The sequence below is a fragment of the Cervus canadensis genome, chromosome 18 (assembly GCF_019320065.1).
Source record: "Cervus canadensis isolate Bull #8, Minnesota chromosome 18, ASM1932006v1, whole genome shotgun sequence".
In the NCBI taxonomy this organism is placed as follows: domain Eukaryota; kingdom Metazoa; phylum Chordata; class Mammalia; order Artiodactyla; family Cervidae; genus Cervus; species Cervus canadensis.
Genome location: NC_057403.1, coordinates 14,215,655 through 14,239,125, shown reverse-complemented (window position 1 = coordinate 14,239,125; position 23,471 = coordinate 14,215,655).

Below are 23,471 nucleotides of genomic sequence, written 5' to 3'. Positions count from 1 at the left end.
CCAAGGACAACAGCGTGGAGAGCCCTTAAAACAGCAGTTGTCGAGTTCCCACGTGATCCCGCAAGCCCACTCCTTGCCTTAGATCCGGAGAAAATCATGATTTAAAAGGACAGGTTCACCCCCCTCTTTTCAGGGCAGCACTATTGATAACATCCAAGACAGCATCAACCAAAATGTTCATCAACAGAGAAACGAATCACTGGTCCATCGAGACACTGGAACACACTCAGCCACCAAAAACAACTGAAACATGCCATTGTCAGCATCAGTGGGCCCAGAGATTTAGCATACTGAGTGAGGTCAGGGAAAGGGGAATTTATCACTTACAGATGGAATCCGTAAATTCATACAAATGAACTAATCTGTAAACAGAAACAGACTCACAGACTTAGAGAAGCAACTGCTTTTTATTTTTAAAAAACTAAGTAGGGGAGGGAGACATTAAGAGGTTAGGACTAACATATATACACACTGTTATCTGGGAGATAATCCAGAGGGACCTACGGAATCGCACAGGGAAGTCTAGAGAACACACTGACAGAATCTATACGGGAAAAGACCCCGAAAAAGAAAATCCCTGTGTCTATGTATAAATGAATCAAGTTCCTGTAAACCTAAAATAAACACAATATGGGAAATCAAATCTACTCCAATAGAAAGTGAACGTGAAGTCGCTCAGTCGTGTCTGACTCTATGCGAACCCATGGACTGTAGTCTACCAGCCTCCTCTGTCCATGGGATTTTCCAGGCAAGAATACTGGAGTGGGGTGCCATTTCCTTCTCCAGGAGATCTTCCCAACCCAGGGACTGAACCCGGGTCTCCAATAGAAAATTAAAAACAACCAAAAAAAAAAAGTGGAGCATGAAGAAATGCTGCCGCCTTGTGGCCGCTTTTGGTAACAACAGAAAAACCTGTGCTGATGGGTATTTAATATTCACAGTGGTTGGCTGGCATCACAGACTCCATGGACACGAGTCTGAGCAAGCTCCGGGCGTTGGTGATGAACAGGGAGGCCTGGCGTGCTGCAGTCCATGAGGTCTCAGAGTCGGATATGACTTAGTGACTGAACTGAACTGAACTGAAGTTTCACTTAGGGATTTAAGGAAAAAAACACCAGCCCTCTACAAACTGCCCTCTACCCTGCGGTAAATCACGGGAAGAGAATTCAACACAGGGCCACTGTTCAAGAAGTCTATTTGAAGACGTAAATTGTAGTCACAAGGGAAGAAACAAAAAGTCCGTGGAGCGCTACTCAGCTTCACTAATTGTGTGCATGTTCCCAGTGTCCCAGTCTTTGTGGCCCCATGGACTATAGTCCGCCAGGCTCCTTTGTCCATGGGATTTTCCAGGCAAGAATACTGGAGTAGGTTGCCATTTCCTCCTCCAAGGGATCTTCCCGACCCAGGGATCAAACCCGGGTCTTTTCCGACTCATGTGTTAGCAGACAGATTTTCTTTACCACTGAACCACCTGGGAAGCCCTTACTAATTATTAAGAGACTGCACTGCAAGTCAAAACTACACTGAGGTGTCACCTTACACCACTCAGAATGGCCATCCTCCAAAAGATCTTCAAAGATGAAAGGCTGCCAAGGCTGTGGGGAACAGGGAATCCTCCTAAGCTGTGGGCGGGGAGGGAAGCGGGTGGGTGCAGGCACTGTGGAAAACATCTGTAGGTTCCTTAAAACATTAAATACAGAGAAGCCACATTTTCTGGCCATCTCACTTCTTGGCCTAGAACTAAAAAATATCCTAATTTGAAACACATGCGCCCATTTTTTAGGGCAGCACTGTTCACAATAGGCAACACACAGCTTCAACTGAAATGTCCATCAATATTTTCTATTGGAAAAATGAAGAGTAACTGGTTCATCTATACACTGGAATCTATTTGGCCATCAAAAAAAAAGTAAAAAATAAATACCATTGGCAGCAGCATGGCTGGACCGAGAGATGATCATACTAAGTGAAGTCAGAGAAAGATAAATGCTTAAAAATATCACTTACAAATGAAATCTATAAATTCATAGACATGAACTAAATTCTAAACAGTAACACTTTCAGACTTAGAAAACCAGCATGTGATTATTTTCTTTTAAAGTTATGGGGGACACATACACTTAGAGGTTACAATTAACATATACACACTACTCGATATCAGAGATAATTTAAAAAGACCTACTGAATAGCACAGGAAGCCAATTGAACAAACTGGGATAAGATATAGAGAAAAAACCCTGAAGAAGAATAGATAAACACCTATGTATAATTCAGTCAAGCTCCTGTTCACCTAAAATAAACACATCAGAAATTAACTCTACTTCTATAAAAAATTTAAAAATTACCAAATTAAAAAAAATCCAGAAACCAATGGAGCAAGAAATATTGCTGCCTTGTGGCCACTTTTGGCCACAGCAACCGAAAAATCTATGCTGTTCAGTTCAGTAGCTCAGTCGTGTCCCAACCCTTGTGACCCCATGGACTGCAGCACACCAGGCATCCCTGTCCATCACCAACTCCCAGACTTCACCCAAACTCATCTCCATCGAGTCGGTGATGCCATCCAACCATCTCAACCTCGGTCGTCCCCTTCTCCTCCCGCCTTCAGTCTTTCCCAGCATCAGTGTCTTTTCAAATGAGCCATCTCTTTGCATCAGGTGGCCAAAGTATTGGAGTTTCAGCTTCAGCATCGGTCCTTCCAATGAACACCCAGGACTGATCTCCTTTAGGATGGACTGCTTGGATCTCCTTGCAGTCCAAGGGACTCTCAAGAGTCTTCTCCAACACCACAGTTCAAAAGCATCAATTCTTCGGCACTCAGCTTTCTTTATAGTCCAACTCTCACATCCATACATGACCACTGGAAAAACCATAGCCTTGACTAGACGGACCTTTGTTGGCAAAGTAATGTCTCTGCTTTTTAATGTGCTGTCTAGGTTGGTCATAACTTTCCTTCCAAGGAGTAAGCGTCTTTTAATTTCAGGCTGCAGTGACCATCAGAAGTGATCTTGGAGATCAAAAAATAAAGTCAGCCACTGTTTCCACTGTTTCCCCATCTATTTGCTATGAAGTGATGGGGCCAGATGACGTGACCTTAGTTTTCTGAATGTTGAGCTTTAAAACCCCTCTCTGCTCCCTAAATCGCCCCGTCGTCCAGCCGGAGCCCGGGCGTGGACACGCAGAGTGAGGCAGGGTCAGCACGTGTCCTGCCCAAGGCCGGCACCCAGACACAGCTCCACGGTCCTCTCCGAGACTTCCTCTGTCCTGTCTGTTTTCTGCCCTGAGACTGAACGTGAGGAAGGGCACAGCTGCCTGGACCTGGCTCCGGAGCTCTGTGCAGGGAACTTCAACCAGGGTGGGCCAGGGGCTGGTGAGTCCACAGTTACAGGGACGGGGTCCCCAGACCTGCTGTCCCCCCAGATGCCACCACACCCGCAGCGGCTGGGTCGGCCACGCTGTCTGCACAGCGAGCGTGGCGTGTGTCCTGGGAGGAGCCGGTTTTATCCCTCGTGCTGTTCATCCCCCTCGGGTGATTAAGCAATTAAAGATCCTCACTGCACAGCCAGACCGCAGGTGGAACAGAGCTGAGAAAGTATAACTGGGCATTAAAGGGGCAGGCGAAGGTGCACCAGTCACTTCTCCTGGGCGTGCTCCTTGGGGCGGCGTCATCTCGTCATCGTCGCAGCCCTGAGCTCCATCCCGGTCAGGAATCTGGCTCCAGTGACTTCACGCTCCCTGGTTCCTGCTCTTTACGGCGGGAGCTCCTTTTCTAATCAGGAAAGCAGCCCATTTGAAGCCATCATTCCCACCTCAAAATGCCGTGGATCCCTGATGCCCCCAGGCCTCCACGGGAGGATGATGCCTTTTGTTGGAGTTATTCCAGTGCTTCGTCGGGACGCAGTCACACCTGTTTTCACTGTGTCTGTGGGCGGTGTCTACCTGCAAAGGCGGCCTTAATAGGTGTGGCAGAGACCACACAGCCCGTAACTCTAAAACATCCCCTCACTGATGCTTTATAAAAATCTGCCTCACGTGGCTTTTGATGGCCAAGTCGAAGATCTCTCTTGGTAAATGTCACGTTGCCATGAAAATGTGTGTTGCTGTTCCGTCACTCCGTCGTCTCTGACTCTTTGCGGCCCCATGGACTGCAGCACAGCAGGCATCCCCGTCCGTCACCGTCTCCTGGAGTTTGCTCACACTCACGTCCATTGAGTCACTGATGCCATTCAACCACCTCATCCTCTGTCGCCCCCTTCTCCTCCTGCCCTCAATTTCCCCCAGCAAATATGTGGGTTCTTTTCAAATATCATTTGACCTTCATTTCTAATATAACTCCACAGTGTTAAGAGAACAGACTCTGTATGATGTCAATACCTTTAGACCATGACATTTGTGCACCTTGTTTTATGTGCCAGGATATATTCCAGTGCCTCCTGGTTTACAGTCTATGGGAACTTGAATCGAATTTGTACCCTGTTGCTGTGTGAAGATTATGCAAATCTTAATTATGTTGAATTGGTTCACAGTGCTCTTCAGATCTACTCTAACTTTCTACTTCTTTGTATATTCATTCTATTAATTTTTGATATTTGAAACTCCAAATAAAAAATCTTAATATATCCACTTAAAAATAATTGTAATATATAGTGGAACTATATGTAACCTTGTTCTGTATTTTCCAGGTCTCCTGTAAATATGTCATTATACTTTCATAATTAAAAAGAATAAAAATGTATTTAAAGAGATTTGCCTCAAGCACCTCCTTTTTATAGTGCTCCCACTGCCCAACACCCACCCCATGTGACGATCCAAAATGCCCCGCCCCTGGGCCAACCACACATCCCCATGGCTTTCCAACAGGCTTTCCGCTTTCCAACAGGCTTTCCACTGAGAAGTTGTTCTTTTTTGCTGTCTTTTGTTTCTTACTGGGCATGTGTTCATGTCTTCATTTCTTTTAGGGCTCATTCAGAGTCTTCTCAAGTCACCATTTAGGATAAGGAACTGTCAACACCGAAGGTCCCATCCACTGTCACCTTTCAGGTCAAGAACCCCAAACCCCACACTATAGGCATCTTCTTCACTTTTACTGCAAATTCGTAAATAGCTTGCTCAATTTACTTCTGTGATTCCACTTCTTCCCCAAACCAGAATTTTCTTGGGGGAACTTACTTGGACCCTGAGTAGGTGAAACTTAATATACAGAACAAATGGGTATAATTGGAGCAGAATCTTCCTATTCACCGTAGCTATTCTCCTTATATGAAGGTATTCATTTTTTCTCTTCAGTTATATCTTGGGTTGGCTAAGAAGCCCGTTTGGGTTTTTCCGGAAGATGTATGGAAAAACCTGAATGAACTTTTTGGCCAAGCCAACAATATAGACAAAAAAGATAGGCAGGATGGTTAGGCATTGAGTTAAGAAGCATCTAAGCCACCTTTGAGCAGATGATACATAGACTGATGTGGATATGGTCCAGGTGTCTCACTGTTGGTGGAACATTTATAAGCACAGAAGAGGGAAAGGGTAGGATAAGCCCTATTGAGTTCAGTTTTTAATTGGAGGAATCATGACTAACTCATGTTTTTGTTGTTCAGTTGGTCAGTTGTGTTCGACTCTTTTGCGACCACATGGACTGTAGCCCATCAAGCTCCTCTGCCCATGGGATTTTCCAGGCAAGAATATGGGAGTGGGTTGTCATTTCCTTCTCCAGGGGATCTTCCCAACCTAGGGATTGAACCTGCGTCTCCTACATTGGTAGGCAGTTCTTTACCACTGAGCCACAGTGGAGCCCAGTAACAAGTTGTTGATCATCATAACCTTTGTGCAGATTGAGTTAGAAATGTGGTGACTCTGCTACGTGACTTGGGGATGAAACCCGCTGCCAGCTTGCTTAATTCAACCCAGTCCTACCGATGTTCGCTGGGTGCTGGCTACGCCCCCAGGAGGCTGTGTGGGCTGTGGTTATCCACCCCAGATGACACAGGACAAGCGATGGCTGAAAACTGATTGACAACCAGGATTCTGAACACTTCAGCCTCGTAAACACGTCTCTCCTCTCCTGCTCTGGACTCAGAGGGAGCTTTAAGCGCCCTGTGTGTCCATGGAGAGGTGAACGGATAAAGAAGTCGTGGGGGGGTGTGTGTGTGTGTGTGTGTGTGTGTGTGTGTGTGTGTGTGTGTGTGTGTGTGTGTGTGTGTGTGTGTGATGGAATATTACTCAGCGATGAAAGGAGGACATGAGTCACTTCTAGTGAAGTGACTAAACCTACAGCCTGTCACAGAGTGAAGTGAGTCAGAAAGAGACAGGATCATATATTCACGCGTATATGTGGAACCTACAAAGATGGTACTGATGAACCTACTTGGAGGGCAGGAATAGAGATGCAGACGTAGACAAGACTTGTGGACACAGCGGGGCAAGGAGAGCGTGGGATGACTTGAGAGAGTAGCACTGAGACATATACACTGACGTATGTCACACGGACAGCCAGGGGGAGTCTGACGTGACCCGCGAGGAGCTCAACCCAGTGCTCCCTGAGGGGTGGGGGGCGGGAGGGCGGGGACACCTGTATGCCTGTGGCCACTCACGTCGATGTGTGGCAGAAGCCACCACAATATTGTAAAGCGATTATCCTCCACATAAAAACAAGCCAAGAGCCCTTCAGCGTCCGGGTCTCCTCACGCTTTCAGAGGCTGCTGGGGCCCCGCTGCTTTAGGAGTCTATCTGGCATGAGTGGGAATGAATGAGGGAAAGAACGAGTGATGGCTCGCACACGTGGGTGAAGGGAGATCTCTTCTTTCCTGCCAGTAGCCGCTGAAGGCTGAAAGGAGACCACGGCGGACGTTTTGCCTCGGGAGGGCGCTGGGGTGGGAGCGGAGGAGGCGCGCCGGGACGAGCGGCCGCTCACGGGCCCAGTCTCAGGACGTCTCCCCGCAGAGCACTCGCTAACCGATCGCAAGGTCCGCGGAGCGTGGAGACGCCTGCCAGGCGCCCGTGACGGGGCTGGGACCGGCGGACGCGGTGCGCGCCCCCAGCAGGAAGCCCTGAGAACGCCACAGAGCCTTTCTTTTTCAAGGGATCCCCCCTCCGCCCCATGTGGACCATTTCTAGAGTCCTTTCTGAATTTCTAACAGTATTGCTTCTGTCTTACATGTTTCACTTTTGTCCGAGAGGCCTGTGGGTTCTTAGCTCCCCGACTGGGGCTGGAACCCGCGCCCCCTGCGTTGGAAGGCGAAGTCCTAACCACTGGGAAACCGGGAAAGCCCAGCGACTTGACTGGTTCAGGAAGCTTTACTGAGATGTCACTGACACGGAAAATATCTGCATGTGAGGCGTACAGCATGGCACTTTGATATGGGAATATACTGTGAAATTATTACCACAGGAAGCTTGACGCCTCCATCCCCTCACAGAATTAACGTTTCTCCCAGCTGGTGGTGATAACAGGGAAGATGTACTCTCTCACTGACTTTCTGTCATACGGTAAGTGTATAGTGCCGGACTGTTAGGTCCCGGCCCCAGGCGGTGCATCAGATCCTCAGAACTTACTCATTTTATAGCTGTAGCTCAGTGCCCTTTGACCAACAACTCCTCACTGCCCGGATCTCCCGGCCCCTGGCACTATACACTCTCTGTTCCATGAGTTCGGCTTTTTCAGATTCCATGGACAGAAGCTGTCACACAGGACTTTTCTTTCTCTGTGCAGTTTATCTCAATTAGCATAGTGCTCTTGAGGTCTATCCATGTTGCTGCAAATGGCATTATTTCACTCTTTTTTATGGCTATGTAATACTCCATTGCTGGAGGAGGAAACAGAAACCCACTCCAGTATTCTTGCCTGGAGAATCCTGATGGACAGAGGAGCCTGGCGACCTGCAGCCCATGAGGTTGCAGAGTTGGACACGACTGAGCAACTCAGCACAGCACAGTGCTGACTTCAACAGCAGCAACTTCGAGTTATAAAATGAGTAAGTCACCAATACATAATGTGCAAGTGGTTCAGGAGTTACGTATACTGTGTCACATGACGAGAAGTGGTAACAGAGTCAATCTTCAATGTTTTCACAATAAAAAATTTCCGTCAGTACAGTACAGTGTGGAGGTGGGTAGATGTTAACTAGACTTATTGAACCCATCTGTAATGTATACAAATATTCAATCATAATGTTGTAAGTCCTGAAGTGATATAATGTCACACTTATTATACTTTAATAAAAATAGTCACCCAATACTTAAAGAAGAGAATTAGTTATTATTGATGGCATCTACTAGATATTTATCACATTAAGCATTATTTCTACCGACTCCAGAGCAGATCCTAGGCATTCTAGGATCCCTCAGGAGCAGCAGAAAAGGGGAAACAGTGGGAAAACATGAGGCCAAGACATCAGAAGTCTGTATCAACCATAGATGAAACTCTAAAGCAACAGTAATATAAAAACAAAAAGTGAAATTCAGTATGTAAACGACGACAAAGGTGACCACCAGCATCAGGACGGTGCGGGTGGCTCTGGTCTCTGGGGGGCATCTGTGGTGTCCAGTGCCGGTGTGAATATACTGAACCCTCTGGTGGTGTCTGAGCAGGAGAAGCACCATGGAGCCACTGGACCAGACCATGAGGGTAAGAAACACGGTATCAGAGACGGACCACAGGTAGACAAAGCCTTCATTAGGAGCTGAGGCGGAACAGAACCACTTGCTCCGAGTATCAGAATAGTTGTGTATATCCTGAGGACCAGTGATTTTCAGAAGAACAGAGATGTATGTTGAGAGGTTAAGCACCCAGCAGGTGCAGCAGGAAGGAACAATGACCCTTCCTCTGAGCATCATCCACTCCGCTCTCCTGGGGGTGAGAGTGAAGGCCTGATAGGTGCTCAGGATGGAGGTGGAGCACAGGGCGGTGCTGAGAGTCACCCTCTGGAAGTAATACAGTAATTTACACCCAAGGCTGGACAGGGGGTTTCTCAAAAGAAAACCTGTCATTATATGGGGAATTCCAGAGGACAGAAGAAACAAAAGATTGGACAGGGCCACGTGGGTGAGAATCATGTCTGCAGGTCTCTGCTTGTGGCCAAGCAAGACTGGAGAGACGCTGCGGGAGAAAAGGAGGGCATTGCCCAGAGCCCCAGCCACCACCTGGAACAGAAAGATGGCTGTCACAGCCACCTCCCCTGCATTTCTCAGGGCATCTTTGTGAAAAGACATGGAGAGGACGTCAGAGTGGCCTGGAACGGAAAGGGGGCTGTGTGGGTGTCGACATATGCAGTCTTCTCACAGAACCAACACTGGGAAAGAATTCCTGCTTTCTGCTCTTCCGAGAAGGGAGACATGGTCATGCTCCACAGGAGGGGCTCAACCTGGAGCACACATGCATGATACTGGTTACACTTTTCACTCCGATTATATTTATTTCTATTATTTTGGCACTTCCTTATTCTCCACCAGCATGTCAGGTCCATGAAGTAAAGAACCACATCACTTGTTCAGTAACACGGTGTGATGCATAATAGATGTTACAAACTCTGTACTAAGTGTATGACAATGTGACCGGAGACAGAATAGCAGATACACTCCCCCCTTGGAGACGTTCCTGCGTCTTGGAAGCATGTATTAAGAAAGAAATGAAAAATGCACAATACTGGTGAGCTTTAAGACTGCCCAACTAGCTATACCACAGTTTTAAGAGTCAGTTATTCACACTTGAAACTCATATTTCATCAGAATTACCACACACAGTAGCACTGGGTTCTTCTTACCTGAATCTGCTCTCCTGGGAAGGCAGTTAACTGGATCCTAACCAGCTGGGGTTCGCACAGAGCCTGACTCACCTGGGAAGGGAAATCCCCAGCTCCAGCCCACTCTCGCTGTGCTGTCCCCTTCAAGGGGGAGAAAACCATGGAGACACAGGAGGTTCACAGTCCAGAGGCACACTCAGGGACCGACTGAGACCTCATCGTAGGAGGTGGAATCTCCGCTCTCCCCGAGGAAGGAGATAGAGGGGCCCCCGGGCTGGAGAGCTGGTGTTCATCAAGTGGAGTAAAACTGAAGGTTTATTCTCATGCACACACTCCAAGGACAAAGCTAGTGGCAGAAGCTGAGCCCCGCTGGGGTAAAGAGATACTATGCCCATGCCTGAGGTTAAGGAAGACTTCCCTGTCTGTACAAGAGAAGGAAGGCTTCCCAGGGGTCAAAAAGGAAGGGGGGCCCCACCCCATAATAAGGGTGGACATGCACCCACAGGTCTCTCTGGTGGATCCATCTTAGGAAAACATTGCCCATGCACGTTGGGGAGGGTTCAGGGATCAGTCAGGTGTCAAGAGAGAGACAAGGTAATTGGCCAAAGGTAAACAAAGACAATATTTTAAGTATACATTATGAAATCATACGGTAACCACAGCAATTATTTCGAATTTAGACCAACAGAAGTTTGGTTTGTTTGTTTTTGTGGAGTTTTTAAAGATCTACTGACAAATGTCCTTTTTGCTAGTAAATCCCATCATTCCGTAATCTCAGAAATCATTCCTTGTTTCAAAGAGAAAAATTCCACTATAGTTTAATCACATTGTCTCTGAGTGAAATCCCGTCATATAGACCAAAGATCAGCAAACTTTTTCTGTAAAGGGACAGATAGTGGTATTTTAGGTTTTGTAGGTCCAGATGCAACTGAGCAACTCCATGTGTTTATGCAGCTGGGAAGGCAGCCACGGACAATATATTAACAGGTGAGCATAGCTGTGTTCACAATAAAAAAGTATTTCTTAACACAGATGGTGTATGTGCACACCATCATTCACAGCAGCATTGTTCCCAGTAACCAGTAAGAGGAAACAGCCCATGGGTCCAACAGTGGATGAGTGGATAGGCAAAGTGTCATCCTATATTGATAGGAAGTGTATTCATCTGTGAAAAGGAAATATGCAGCATATTTCATATATGCTACAACACAAATGGACCTTGAAAACATGCTGAATGAAGCAAGCCAGGCACAGATGGAAAAAAATATATGATTCCACTTATAACAGTTACTGGAGTAGGAAAATTCATTGGACCAGAAAGTGGAATAGAGGTTACCACTGACTGAGGGGAAGAGGGGTTGTTGTTTAATGAGTAGCAAGGGTCTGTTGGGATGATGAAGTTTTGGGAATAGATAGTGGTAAGAGTTATACACGGGCTTCCTGGTGGCTCAGATGGTAAAGGGTCTGCCTGCAATGCAGGAGACCTGGGTTTGATCCCCAGATTTCGAAGATCCCTTGGAGAAGGAAATGGCAACCACTCCATTCACATCACTAAATGTTTAACAGGCGCTCTTTTTACCCACTACAATGCATCCAGATAACAAGGCACATTGAAAGGCAAAAACAAACAAAAACCCCCCAAACCCAAACAGTTTGAAGACACAGAGAGAGCATCAGATGCAGACACGGCAGGAATGTTGGGAGGGTCGGACCTGGAACGTGAATCAGCTATGATCACTGTGCTGAGGGCTCTAGTGGACAAAGCAGACACTGCAGGAACAGCGAGGCAAGGAGAGCAGGAGAGGGGAATTCTAAGGAAGAACGAGGAAGAAATGCTGGAGACCAAAACACTGTCCCAGAAATTCAGGACTGAATTTGATGGGCTTCTTAGTAAATCAGAAGACACTGATGTGGAAGTAATCTCAGAGAGAGATTTACAGTGAACTCACGGCTCTGGTCCTTCTTAGTAAATCAGAAGACACTGATGTGGAAGTAATCTCAGAGAGAGATTTACAGTGAACTCACGGCTCTGGTCCCAGTCAGATACACACCCCAGCACAATCCCACCTTCCACCTGCCAGCCAGGGCACGGACGGTGCAGCTCAGGACAAGCCCGGGGAGCACCTGTCCTGCCCAAGGTGCTGACAGCACAGCTCTGGGCGCCTCTCCTGCTGGAGAGCCTGCTCTCCCGTTTCCTGCCCTGAGACTGAACACAAGGGAGCACTCACCTGCCTGCACTTGGCTCCACACTCTGTGCAGGGAAGTGTCAGTCAGGATGGGCCCCAGTTATAGGGACGGGGTCCCTGGGCCCGATCTCCCCACAGAGGAGCCATTATCATGTCATCTGGAGTGGAGGTGACTCTGTCTGCATGGAGAGTCTGGGGCCTCTCCAGGGAGGAGCAGATCTTACCCCCCGTGCTCCTCACCCTCACCCACGCCTGGGGACTAGTGACGACTCCTGGCAATTACTGAGAAGGTCCACAAGGGCAGCTGAGCAGAGGGGAGGGAGAGTTTTCTGTGTTCCCTGTGGGAGAACCCAAGTTTAGAGTGAAAGTCATAACTGGGGAAGGGACACTCACAGTACACCAGGGCTCCCTTCACTGTTTCCTGTTGGGCATTTTCCTTCATGGTCTCACTTTTCCGAACTGTTCCAAAGTGTGTTCTCACTGATCATCAGCATGTGATCTGGAGGCTGGGCTTTCCCCTGAGTTTAAGTTCCACAGCCCATTCTATTTATGGTCTCAGGTCTGTTTAATCTGGAAAACGCCCCCTTTGAAGCCAGAGTTTCCCTCCTCAGAATCCTCAAGTCTCCCTTGTATCCACATGACTCTGGGAGGACTTAGTCATTTGTTCTAAGTCACCCTTGGAGCCCCGTCCTTGAGCCTCTCATTGGACCTCCAGTTGTACATGTGTTATGGGCCATTACTGCTGGAAAGAAGATTTCTGGACTCTGATGAGGAAAAACAGAGAGGTAACATTAGACTCTATGCCTCAGTCCATGGGGTCACAGAGTCAAACTTGACTTAGTGGCTGAACAACAGCATTAGAATACTTTAAATTGATCATGGCAATCATCAGTTGATAGCTGTGAAAGGTTGTTGCTGAACGATAAGATGCCAGGATTCTCGGCCTCCATAGGAGATGAATTCAATCCGGGGCCAGAGATGAGGCTGGATTGCTCAGAGCTTTTGTGGAATAAAGTTTTATTAAAGTATAAAGGAGATAGAGAAAGCTGCTGACACAGGCATCGGAAGGGGGCAGAAAGAGTACCCCCCTGCTAGTCTTCAGCTGGATGTTATAGAGTCCCTAACAGTCTGTTAATGAAAAGAAAGGAATGTCTTAAAACTCAGAATGGCATCAGGCCCCTCATCCATAAGTTGTATTTTGTGATAATCCTGGCACCAGATGATTCATCCCAGGCCATAAAACGATTGACTTGAATCTTGTAGAAGGGCAGATTACCATACAAATAGTTTCCTTTACATAGAATGGGGAACAATATCTGAGTATAACATACTGGATTGTCAAGTAGGTTCTGAGCCATTTGGTGGAACCGACTTGAAGACACAGTCTGGGGTAAATGCATAGCACATTAACATAGCTTAAGACAAAGATTTCCATAAGAAAAATGTATTGGTTAACTCAAGGTTTGAGAATAGTTAGTTTCAAGTGAAACCAGGTGTCATGGCAACACAGTATTTTAAGAGAAACCTCAAAAGAATAAAATACTTAGGAGTATATCTACCTAAAGAAACAAAGACCTATACATAGAAAACTATAAAACACTGATGAAAGAAATCAAAGAGGACACAAACAGATGGAGAAATATACTGTGTTCATGGATTGGAAGAATCAACATTGTCAAAATGGCTATACTACCCAAAGCAATCTATAGATTCAATGCAATCCCTATCAAGCTACCAATGGTATTTTTCACAGAACTAGAACAAATAATTTCACAATTTGTATGGAAATACAAAAAACCTCAAATAGCCAAAGTAATCTTGAGAAAGAAGAATGGAACTGGAGGAATCAACCTGCCTGACTTCAGACTCTACTACAAAGCCACAGTCATCAAGACAGTATGGTACTGGCACAAAGACAGAAATATAGATCAATGGAACCGAATAGAAAGCCCAGAGATAAATCCACAAACCTATGGACACCTTATCTTTGACAAAGGAGGCAAGGATATACAATGGAAAAAAGACAACCTCTTCAACAAGTGGTGCTGGGAAAACTGGTCAACCACTTGTAAAAGAATGAAACTAGAACACTTTCTAACACCATACACAAAAATAAACTCAAAATGGATTAAAGATCTAAATGTAAGACCAGAAACTATAAAACTCCTAGAGGAAAACATAGGCAAAACAGTCTCCGACATAAATCACAGCAGGATCCTCTATAACCCACTTCCCAGAATATTGGAAATAAAAGCAAAAATAAACAAATGGGACCTAAGGAAACTTAAAAGCTTTTGCACAACAAAGGAAACTATAAGCAAGGTAAAAAGACAGCCCTCAGAATGGGAGGAAATAATAGCAAACGAAGCAACAGACAAAGGATTAATCTCAAAAATATACAAGCAACTCCTGCAGCTCAATTCCAGAAAAATAAAGGACCCAACCAAAAAACGGGCCAAAGATCTAAACAGACATTTCTCCAAAGAAGACATACAGTTGGCTAATAAACACATGAAAAGATGCTCAACATCACTCATTATCAGAGAAATGCAAATCAAAACCACAATGAGGTATCATTAGACGCCAGTCAGGATGGCTACTATCCAAAAGTCTACAAGCAATAAATGCTGGAGAGGGTGTGGAGAAAAGGGAACCCTCTTACACTGTTGGTGGGAATGCAAACTAGTAGAGCCGCTATGGAGAACAGTGTGGAGATTTCTTAAAAAACTGGAAATAGAACTGCCATATGACCCAGCAATCCCACTCCTGGGCATACACACTGAGGAAACCAGATCTGAAAGAGACACATGCACCCCAATGTTCATCGCAGTACTGTTTACAATAGCCAGGATGTGGAAGCAACCTAGATGTCTATGAGCAGACGAATGGATAAGGAAGCCGTGGTACATATACACCATGGAATGTTACTCAGCCATTAAAAAGAATTCATTTGAATTAGTTCTAATGAGATGGATGAAACTGGAGCCCATTATACAGAGTGAAGTAAGCCAGAAAGATAAAGAACATTACAGCATACTAACACATATATATGGAATTTAGAAAGATGGTAATCATAACACTATATGCAAAACAGAAAAAGAGACACAGATATACAGAACAGACTTTTGGACTCGGTTGGAGAAGGCGAGGGTGGGATGTTTCAAGAGAACAGCATCGAAACATGTATATTATCTAGGGTGAAACAGATCACCAGCCCAGGTTGGATGCATGAGACAAGTACTCAGACCTGGTGCACTGGGAAGACCCAGAGGGATCGGGTAGAGAGGGAGGTGGGAGGGGGGATCGGGATGGGGAATACATGTAAATCCATGGCTGATTCATGTCAATGTATGACAAAAACCACTACAATATTGTAAAGTAATTAGCCTCCAACTAATAAAAATAAATGAAAAAATAAATAAATAAGAGAAACCTCCTTTTAAATTTGTATAGAGAAGGGAAAATATCGCTAGTTTGTTTCCTCCTGCCACTTAACAGATAAAAATGTCTGACACTTGCAGCCTATTTCCTCCATTTGGAGATGCCTGGCCTTCCTGCCTGTTACCCTCTCAGTTGGATCTTGGGTACCAGTTCCCTCAGCTGGGAAATAGCCCTGAGTTCATCCTTCTGAAGCCCAGAGAGCAGAAGAGGGTACAATCAATCGTCCCCACTGGGCTCCTTCTGCAGGGAGTTGATGCACTGTGGCCAGCAGACTTGTCCACAGTTCAGGTACATGGGTTTGAGAGAAGGCAGGCAGATAAGATGGCCATGTCTGCTGAAAACATGCATGATTTAGTTGTGCATATGACTTAACCTGTGGGCTGATGACTCCTCCTCGGAAGCTGCCCCCACACATTTAAACACAGAACCTACTGTGTGCCATCCCCAGGACTAGGTAACGAAGGCTCAAACAGAAACACTCACAGTCCTGGTCCTGAGATATGTGATGCTGGTTACACGAAGGCCATGGTCATCATCAGATTCTTCACTCAACTGGTGAAAGGGTCTTGATTTCGCTGTCTATTAAGGTAGCTCCAGTCCCACATGGCTACTGAGCCCCTGAAACGGGCTCGTCTGAGAGATGCTCTGATTGTAAATACTCACTGGACGTCAAGCGTCTGTTAAGACAGAGAGATAGTAAGCTACCTTTTCAAGAACTTTTCAGAATTGATTACAGCTTGTGCTCAGTCGCTCACTTGTGTGCGACTCGTTGCGAACCCATGGACTGCCACCCGCCAGGCTCCTCTGTCCATGGGATTCTCCAGGCAAGAATACTGGAGCAGGTTGCCATGCCCTCCTCCAGGGGATCTTCCTGACCCAGGGGGCGAGCCTCCGTCTCCTGTGTCTCCTGTGTTGCAGGCAGATTCTTTACTAGCTGAGCTATTAGCGAAGACCCCATCCTTAATAAAATCTCACTTATTCCAGAAATAAGTCAACATTTGATGGGATTAAGAAGGTGGGATGTAAATAAGGAGGAAATAGGAACCATATTCATAAAATCCCCTTGCAGGGGAGCTGAGTGGCAGTGGGGGCATGTGGAGGACACAGGAGAACCTAGTGGACTTGAGGTGGGTTCACCTCATGGAATTTCTTTTTCACATCTCTGATTTCGCCAAAAGACAGATTTGACAGACATGGTCTGCAGAATGGAGGCATTTGTTAATTCAGCAAGTATTCTTGAGGTCAGCTCAGTGCTGGGCAGTGTGTGTCCATTTAGGGGCACTAGACACAGTACTCTGTCCTGAGAGAAGTAAACTGACCCTGGCAGGGTCTTCTTCATTTCCTTTATCATCACAGCTTCACAGTGTATGCAAGATGGTGACTTTTCCCCATTGACTTCATCAACCTCTCAGGTCGTGCCAGGCCTCCTGTCATGGCCAGGAGGGTCCTGCTGGGCTCAGAAGGCTCAGCAACGTGCAGTAGAAAGGGAACACGGCATAGTCACTGTGCACTTGAAATGAATGTGTGTTTTTCAGCTGTTGAATGAAACTGATTGCATGCACACAGTTTTACTGTTGAAACAAGTCTTGTTTCCATAATATAAAGAACCTCCATCACACACTAGGTTACGCTTACAGAAAATTAAAAGAAAACATCTGGAAATTGATCTGAAAAAAAAAAAAAAAAAAAACCAATAATTGAAATAGAAATAAGTCCGGAAACCACAACACTACTTCTGGAAATGTAAGCTTCTCTTATACCATTTGTGTTCGTGACTCATGAACTGTTCTGTAATTCTCTGCTGCGCTTTTGCACCACGCGGGCAGCAAACGGGGACGTCCCGGCCACAGCCACGCGCACCCCGCGCCTCGGCGGTCGGGGCCACTCGCTTTGCCCCGGATTCGGCGAGGACCGCCAGTGCCCAGACTCACAGGGCAGATCCTCAGGAAGCTCTGGTCTTCCTGGCTCCGATGCGATGCAGAGAAAAACGGTCCCAGCGGCTCCGCAGCGGGAACTTGAGTGAATGTAACGATATGGGACCTCTAGCCAACGCGGCAGGAGGAAACGATCCCGACATTCAGGAAGACCCCGCTCCGTGCAGCCGGGGGCTCACCCTGAGCGCGGCGCAGGAAGGCTCGCTGCAGGCGGAGAACACGGCTCCGTCTCTCAAACTCACGGCCCAGAAGCCGCGCCCCAAGGCGGCCGCGTCTTCCGTCGCCGGCGCGCAGACTCGCGGCAGACGCCCAGGTCCCTTCGGCCGGACCCCGCCTCCATCTCCGGGAGTGGCGTCGGAGGAGAACCGCGGGGAGAGCAGGACGCAACTGGTGCGGCTGAACCTCACAGGTCTCGGCTCCTTCTGCTGCCTGTAAACCCGCAGCGGACAGGTCTCAGGTCCTCAGGAATGAGGAGGTACTCAGTGGCCGGGTCAACGTCCAAGGGCGCGTCCACGGCGGGGAGAAAGGTCAGCAAGCGCGGACACGGGACTCGACACTTCGTGCCCTCGGGGTGGGGGTGGGGTCACGTGGCTCACTCAGCTCACTTCTGTAACACCCAAGCAGAGGGCTCCTGCCGACGCTCTCCTGAGCCTGATGAGATAGTTCCGCGTATCAACTGAATGATTAAATAGATACAATTCCATGTATAAACTGAATGATTAAAATGGAACCGGTCTTTCTCATTCATGCCCATGAGCTCTTTGCATTAATTGGATTATTTGATTCAAGACTTTCTTTCTGTTTAGAACATGATATGCATTAAAGGGAAAAAAAAAAAAAAAGAAGAAGAAGAAGCCCCTGGATGTTGATTTTCCTCAAAATTTTCCAATTGACACAAACTTTGTCAAAATACAGACACTGAATATACACCTGAATGGTGGTGATTTGACATGTCCCAGAATAATTTTGGAATAGTAAGGTATCTTTTTCTTCTTTTTGCATCTTCTTTTCTGTAAATGAACAACAAGCAATTGCATTCCAGTCCTTCCCATTCTCTGAGTTGTAGAAGATATAAGGAGACGTCTCAGAGGTCTCTGGATGAGGGGGTTAACTCTGGAAGTCAAGACAGAGGAAGGGATTCCCGTGGACACTGGAAAGGATGAGCTTGGATACTGCAGTGACTCAGACCCAGAACTCGATGCTGCTGGGCTCAGAGGGCCGGGGCGGAAGGACTAGTTACATTGGCAACATGTCCGCCTAACCGAGTGATGAGGAGGGGGCCTCCACCCGCCTGTCCTGATGTGACTGTGTGGATGGGGCCACAGTTCAGTTCAGTCCCTCAGTCGTGTCCAGCTATTTGCGACCCCATGAACCACAGCATGCCAGGCCTCCCTATCCATCACCAACTCCCGGAGTCCACCCAAACTCATGTCCATCGAATCAGTGATGCCATCCAACCATCTCATCCTCTGTCAGCCCCTTCTCCTCCTGCCCTCAATCTTTCCCAGCATCAGGGTCTTTTCAAATGAGTCAGCTCTTCGCATCAGGTGGCCAAAGTATTGGAGCTTCACCTTCAACATCAGTCCTTCCAATGAATATTTAGGACTGATTTCCTTTAGGATGGACTGGTTGGATCTCCTTGCAGTCCAAGGGACTCTCAAGAGTCTTCTCCAACACCACAGTTCAAAAGCATCAATTCTTCTGCGCTCAGCTTTCTTTGCAGTCCAACTCTCACATCCATACGTGATCACTGGAAAAACTATAGCCTTGACTAGACAGACCTTTGATGGCAAAGTAATGTCTCTGCTTTTTAATGTGCTGTCTATGTTGGTCATAACTTTCCTTCCAAGGAGTTAGCATCTTTTAATTTCATGGCTGCAGTCACCACCTGCAGTGATTTTGGAGCCCAGAAAAATAAAGTCAGCCACTGTTTCCACTGTTTCCCCATCTATTTGCCATGAAGTGATGGGACCGGATGCCATGATCCTAGTTTTCTGAATGTTGAGCTTTAAGCCAACTTTTTCACTGTCCTCTTTCACTTTCATCAAGAGGCTCTTTAGTTCTTTTTCATTTTCTGCCATAAGGGTGGTGTCATCTGCATATCTGAGGTTATTGATATTTCTCCCGGCAATCTTAATTCCAGCTTGTGCTTCCTCCAGCCCAGCGTTTCTCATGATGTACTCTGCATATGAGCTAAATAAGCAGGGTGACAATATACAGCCTTGACGTACTCCTTTTCCTATTTGGAACCAGTCTGTTGTTCCATGTCCAGTTCTAACTGTTGCTTCCTGACCTTCATACAGGTTTCTCGAGAGGCAGGTCCAGTGTTCCGGTATTCCCATCTCTTTCAGTCTGTTAGTGTTTGTCTTAGGTACTGAGGTGCTCCTATGTTGGGTGCATAGATATTTACAATTATTATGTTTTCCTCTTGGATTGATCCCTTGATCTAGTAATCTTCTTTATTTTAAGGTATATTTTGTGATATGAGGATTGCTACTCCAGCTTTCTTTTGCTTCCCCTTTGCATGGAATATATTTTTCCATCCACTCACTTTCAGTCTATATGTGTCTTTAGGTCTGAAGTGGGTTTCTTGTAGAAACACATACTCGGGTCTTGTTTTTGTATCCATTCAGCCAGTCTGTGCCTTTTGGTTGGAGCATTTAATCCATTTACAAAGTAATTATTGGTAAAAATGTTCCTATTGCCATTTTCTTAATTGTTTGGGGTTTGATTTTGTAGATCTTTTTCTTCTCTTGTATTTCTTGACTACATAAGTCCCCTTAACATTTGTTGTAAGTGGCAGAAAGTGAAGATGAACTAAAAAGCCTCTTGATGAAAGCGAAAGAGGAGAGTGAAAAAGTTGGCTTAAAGCTCAACAATCAAAAAACTAGGATCATGGCATCTGGTCTCATCACTTCATGGGAAATAGATGGGGAGACTGTGGAAACAGTGTCAGACTTTGTTCTTTTGGGCTCCAAAATCACTGCAGATGGTGATTGCAGCCATGAAATTAAAAGACGCTTACTCATTGGAAGGAAAGTTATGACCAACCTAGATAGCATATTAAAAAGCAGAGACATTACTTTGCCAACAAAGGTCCGTCTAGTCAAGGCTATGGTTTTTCCAGTGGTCATGTATGGATGTGAGAGTTGGACTGCAAAGAAAGCTGAGCACTGAAAAATTGATGCTTTTGAACTGTGGTGTTGGAGAAGACTCTTGAGAGTCCCTTGAACTGCAAGGAGATCCAACCAGTCCATCCTGAAGGATATCAGTCCTGGGTGTTCATTTGAAGGACTGATGCTGAAGCTGAAACTCCAGTACTTTGGCCACCTCATGCGAAGAGCTGACTGATTGGAAAAGACCCTGATAATGGGAGGGATTATGGGCAGGAGGAGAAGGGGACAACAGAGGATGAGATGGCTGAATGGCATCACTGACTTGATGGGCATGAGTTTGAGTAAACTCTGGGAGTTGATGATGGACAGGGAGGCCTGGCATGCTGCGATTCATGGGGTCGCAAAGAGTCGGACACGACTGAGCGACTGGACTGAACTGAACTGAACTGAACTGAACTGAAAGCTTATTTGGTGGTACTGAATTCTCTTAACTTTTGCTTGTCTGAAAAGCTTTTGATTTCCCCATCCATTTTAAATGAGATCCTTGCTGGGTACAGTAATCTTAGTTGTAGGTTTTCCTTTTCAGGACTTTAAATATATCCTATCATTCCCTTCTGGCCTGCAGAGTTTCTGCTGAAAGATCAGCTGTGTGGGTTTCCCTTGTATGTTACTTGTTGCTTTTCCCTTGCTGCTTTTAATATTCTTTGTGTTTAATCTTTGTTAGTGTGATTAGTATGTGTCTTTGTGTGTTTCCTCTTGGGTTTATCCTGTATGGAGCTCTTTGTGCCTCTTGAACTTGATTGACTACCATATTGTCTTTGGCTGACTTCCCTTAGTATGATAATCTCTAGGTCCAGCCGTGTTGCTGCAAATGACATTACTTCATTCTTTCTTATGCCTGAGTAGTATTCCACTGCATTGGATGTATACATGCACCATACCTTCTTTAGCCATTCAACTGTCAGTGTAACACGTAGGTTGCTCCACATCATGGCTACTGTGAATAATGTGACTAGCTCCCATCAGCCATTTCTGTCAATGCTCTAATGTTTCTAAAGCCTAGCTGACCCCTGTGATCAGCTCATACTGAGCATTTACATCTGACCTGGAATCTGGTTTCTCCTCTGACTTATGCTCTGTGCTTGTATGCTCAGTTGCTCGGTCGTGTCTGGCTCTTTGCGACCCCATGGACTATAGCTCATGAGGCTCCTCTGTCCATGGGATTTCCCAGGTGAGGACACTGGAGTGGGTTGCCATTTCCTTCTCCAAGGGATCTTCCTGACCCAGGGATTGAACCTGCATCTCTTGCATCTCCTTCATTGGCAGGCGGATTCCTAACCACTCTGCCACCTGGGAAGACCCCATACTACACTTGATCTTAGTCAAAAGGCCTTAGGCACCACAGTTGTTGCTTCATGTAGCCTTGAGGTCTCTTAAACCTGGAGGGTGTCCCATTTAACGCCAGTCCATCCCACCTCAGCATCTGTGAGCATCCCGAGTGTACACAAGCTCACAGGGTATGATGGTGTGGATCCCTGGTAGAGGACAGACTGCTCCTTGGTTCCTGTGGGACAGCCAGACTTTCCTTCTTTATTTTGAGGACTTATCTCCACAAGTGATATTTCTGGACCTACAGACAGGATTCAGCAAAAAGTAATATACAGATACAGGTGCAAAGGGCCAACTCATTGGAAAAGACCCTGATGCTGGAAAAGATTGAAGGCAGGAGGAGGAGGAGGCAACTGAGGATGAGATGGTTGGATAGTATCATGGACTCAATAGACATGAGTTTGAGCAAACTCTGGGAGATAATGGGCAGAGAAGCCTGGTGTGCTGTAGTCCATGGGGTCTCAGAGTCAGACAGGACTTAGGGACTGAACAACAGCAGAAAGATAGCATCAGAATTCTTTAAAAATGAGAAAAAGGCCAAAAACCAATGGCAAATTGGGCAAAAAAAGAGAGAGAGAAACTTCACAAGATAGATGAAAGGACTGACCCTGAATCATATGTTAATTATAACAAGTCATTCAATTTTTCAAGATTGCTTTGGGTATTCTATATTTTTTACATTTTCATATTTTTTAGAATAAGCTTGCCAATTCAAACAATGGCAGCAAAATGAATAAGCTTGCCAATTCAAACAATGGCAGCAAAATAAAAACAACACAAGCTGGACTGGATTATGTTTTGGGGCTTCCCTGCTGGCTCAGACGGTAAAGCATCTGCTTACAATGCAGTAGGCCTGGGTTCAATCCCTGGGTTGGGAAGATCAGATCTGTCAACTCTTTAGATCAACTGAGAGTGTATAGGTTCAGGGGGTATATGGGAAACCTCTGTGCCTTCCTTCAGTTTTGCTGTGAATATGAAACTTCCCTAAAAATAAAGTTTATTAAAAATGGAAAAGGGATGGATTGGGAATTTAGGATTAGAAGATGCAAACTAGTATATATAGGATGTATAAACAACAAGGTCCTAATATATAACACAGGGAACTATATTCAATATCTGTGATAAACCTTAATGGAAAGGACTATGAAAAAAATATATATAACTGAGTCACTTTGCTGTACGGGAGAAACTAAAACAGCTTTGTAAATCAAGTGTACTTCAGCAAATTACGTTTTTAAAATGTATTGTACTCAACAAAAATAAAACTCTATCTAGGGCCAGTAAGGCATTAATAAGTTATGGTACTGGCAATAGAGAACTAGACAATGTTTAATGATGACAGTGAGGTATTGATGTATATTTGAAAAAGAAATATTAAACTGTGTGGGTACATTTGAAAAATATTGAACAATATAAAGAGAAATAAAATAAAATGACTGCTTTCTAATAAAAAAAAATGGAGTGGCATGTACTAATGGATAAGTAGAGATATTGAAATACACTTTTTTTTTTTTTCAACTAAACCAGAAAACTCAAAGGAGACACAGACGTAACGAACAGACTTTTGGACTCAGTGGGAGAAGGCGAGGCTGGGATGAGTTGAGCGAAGATCACTGAAACATATACGTTACCATGTGTAAAACAGAAGAACCAGTGGGATTGGGGTGTGAC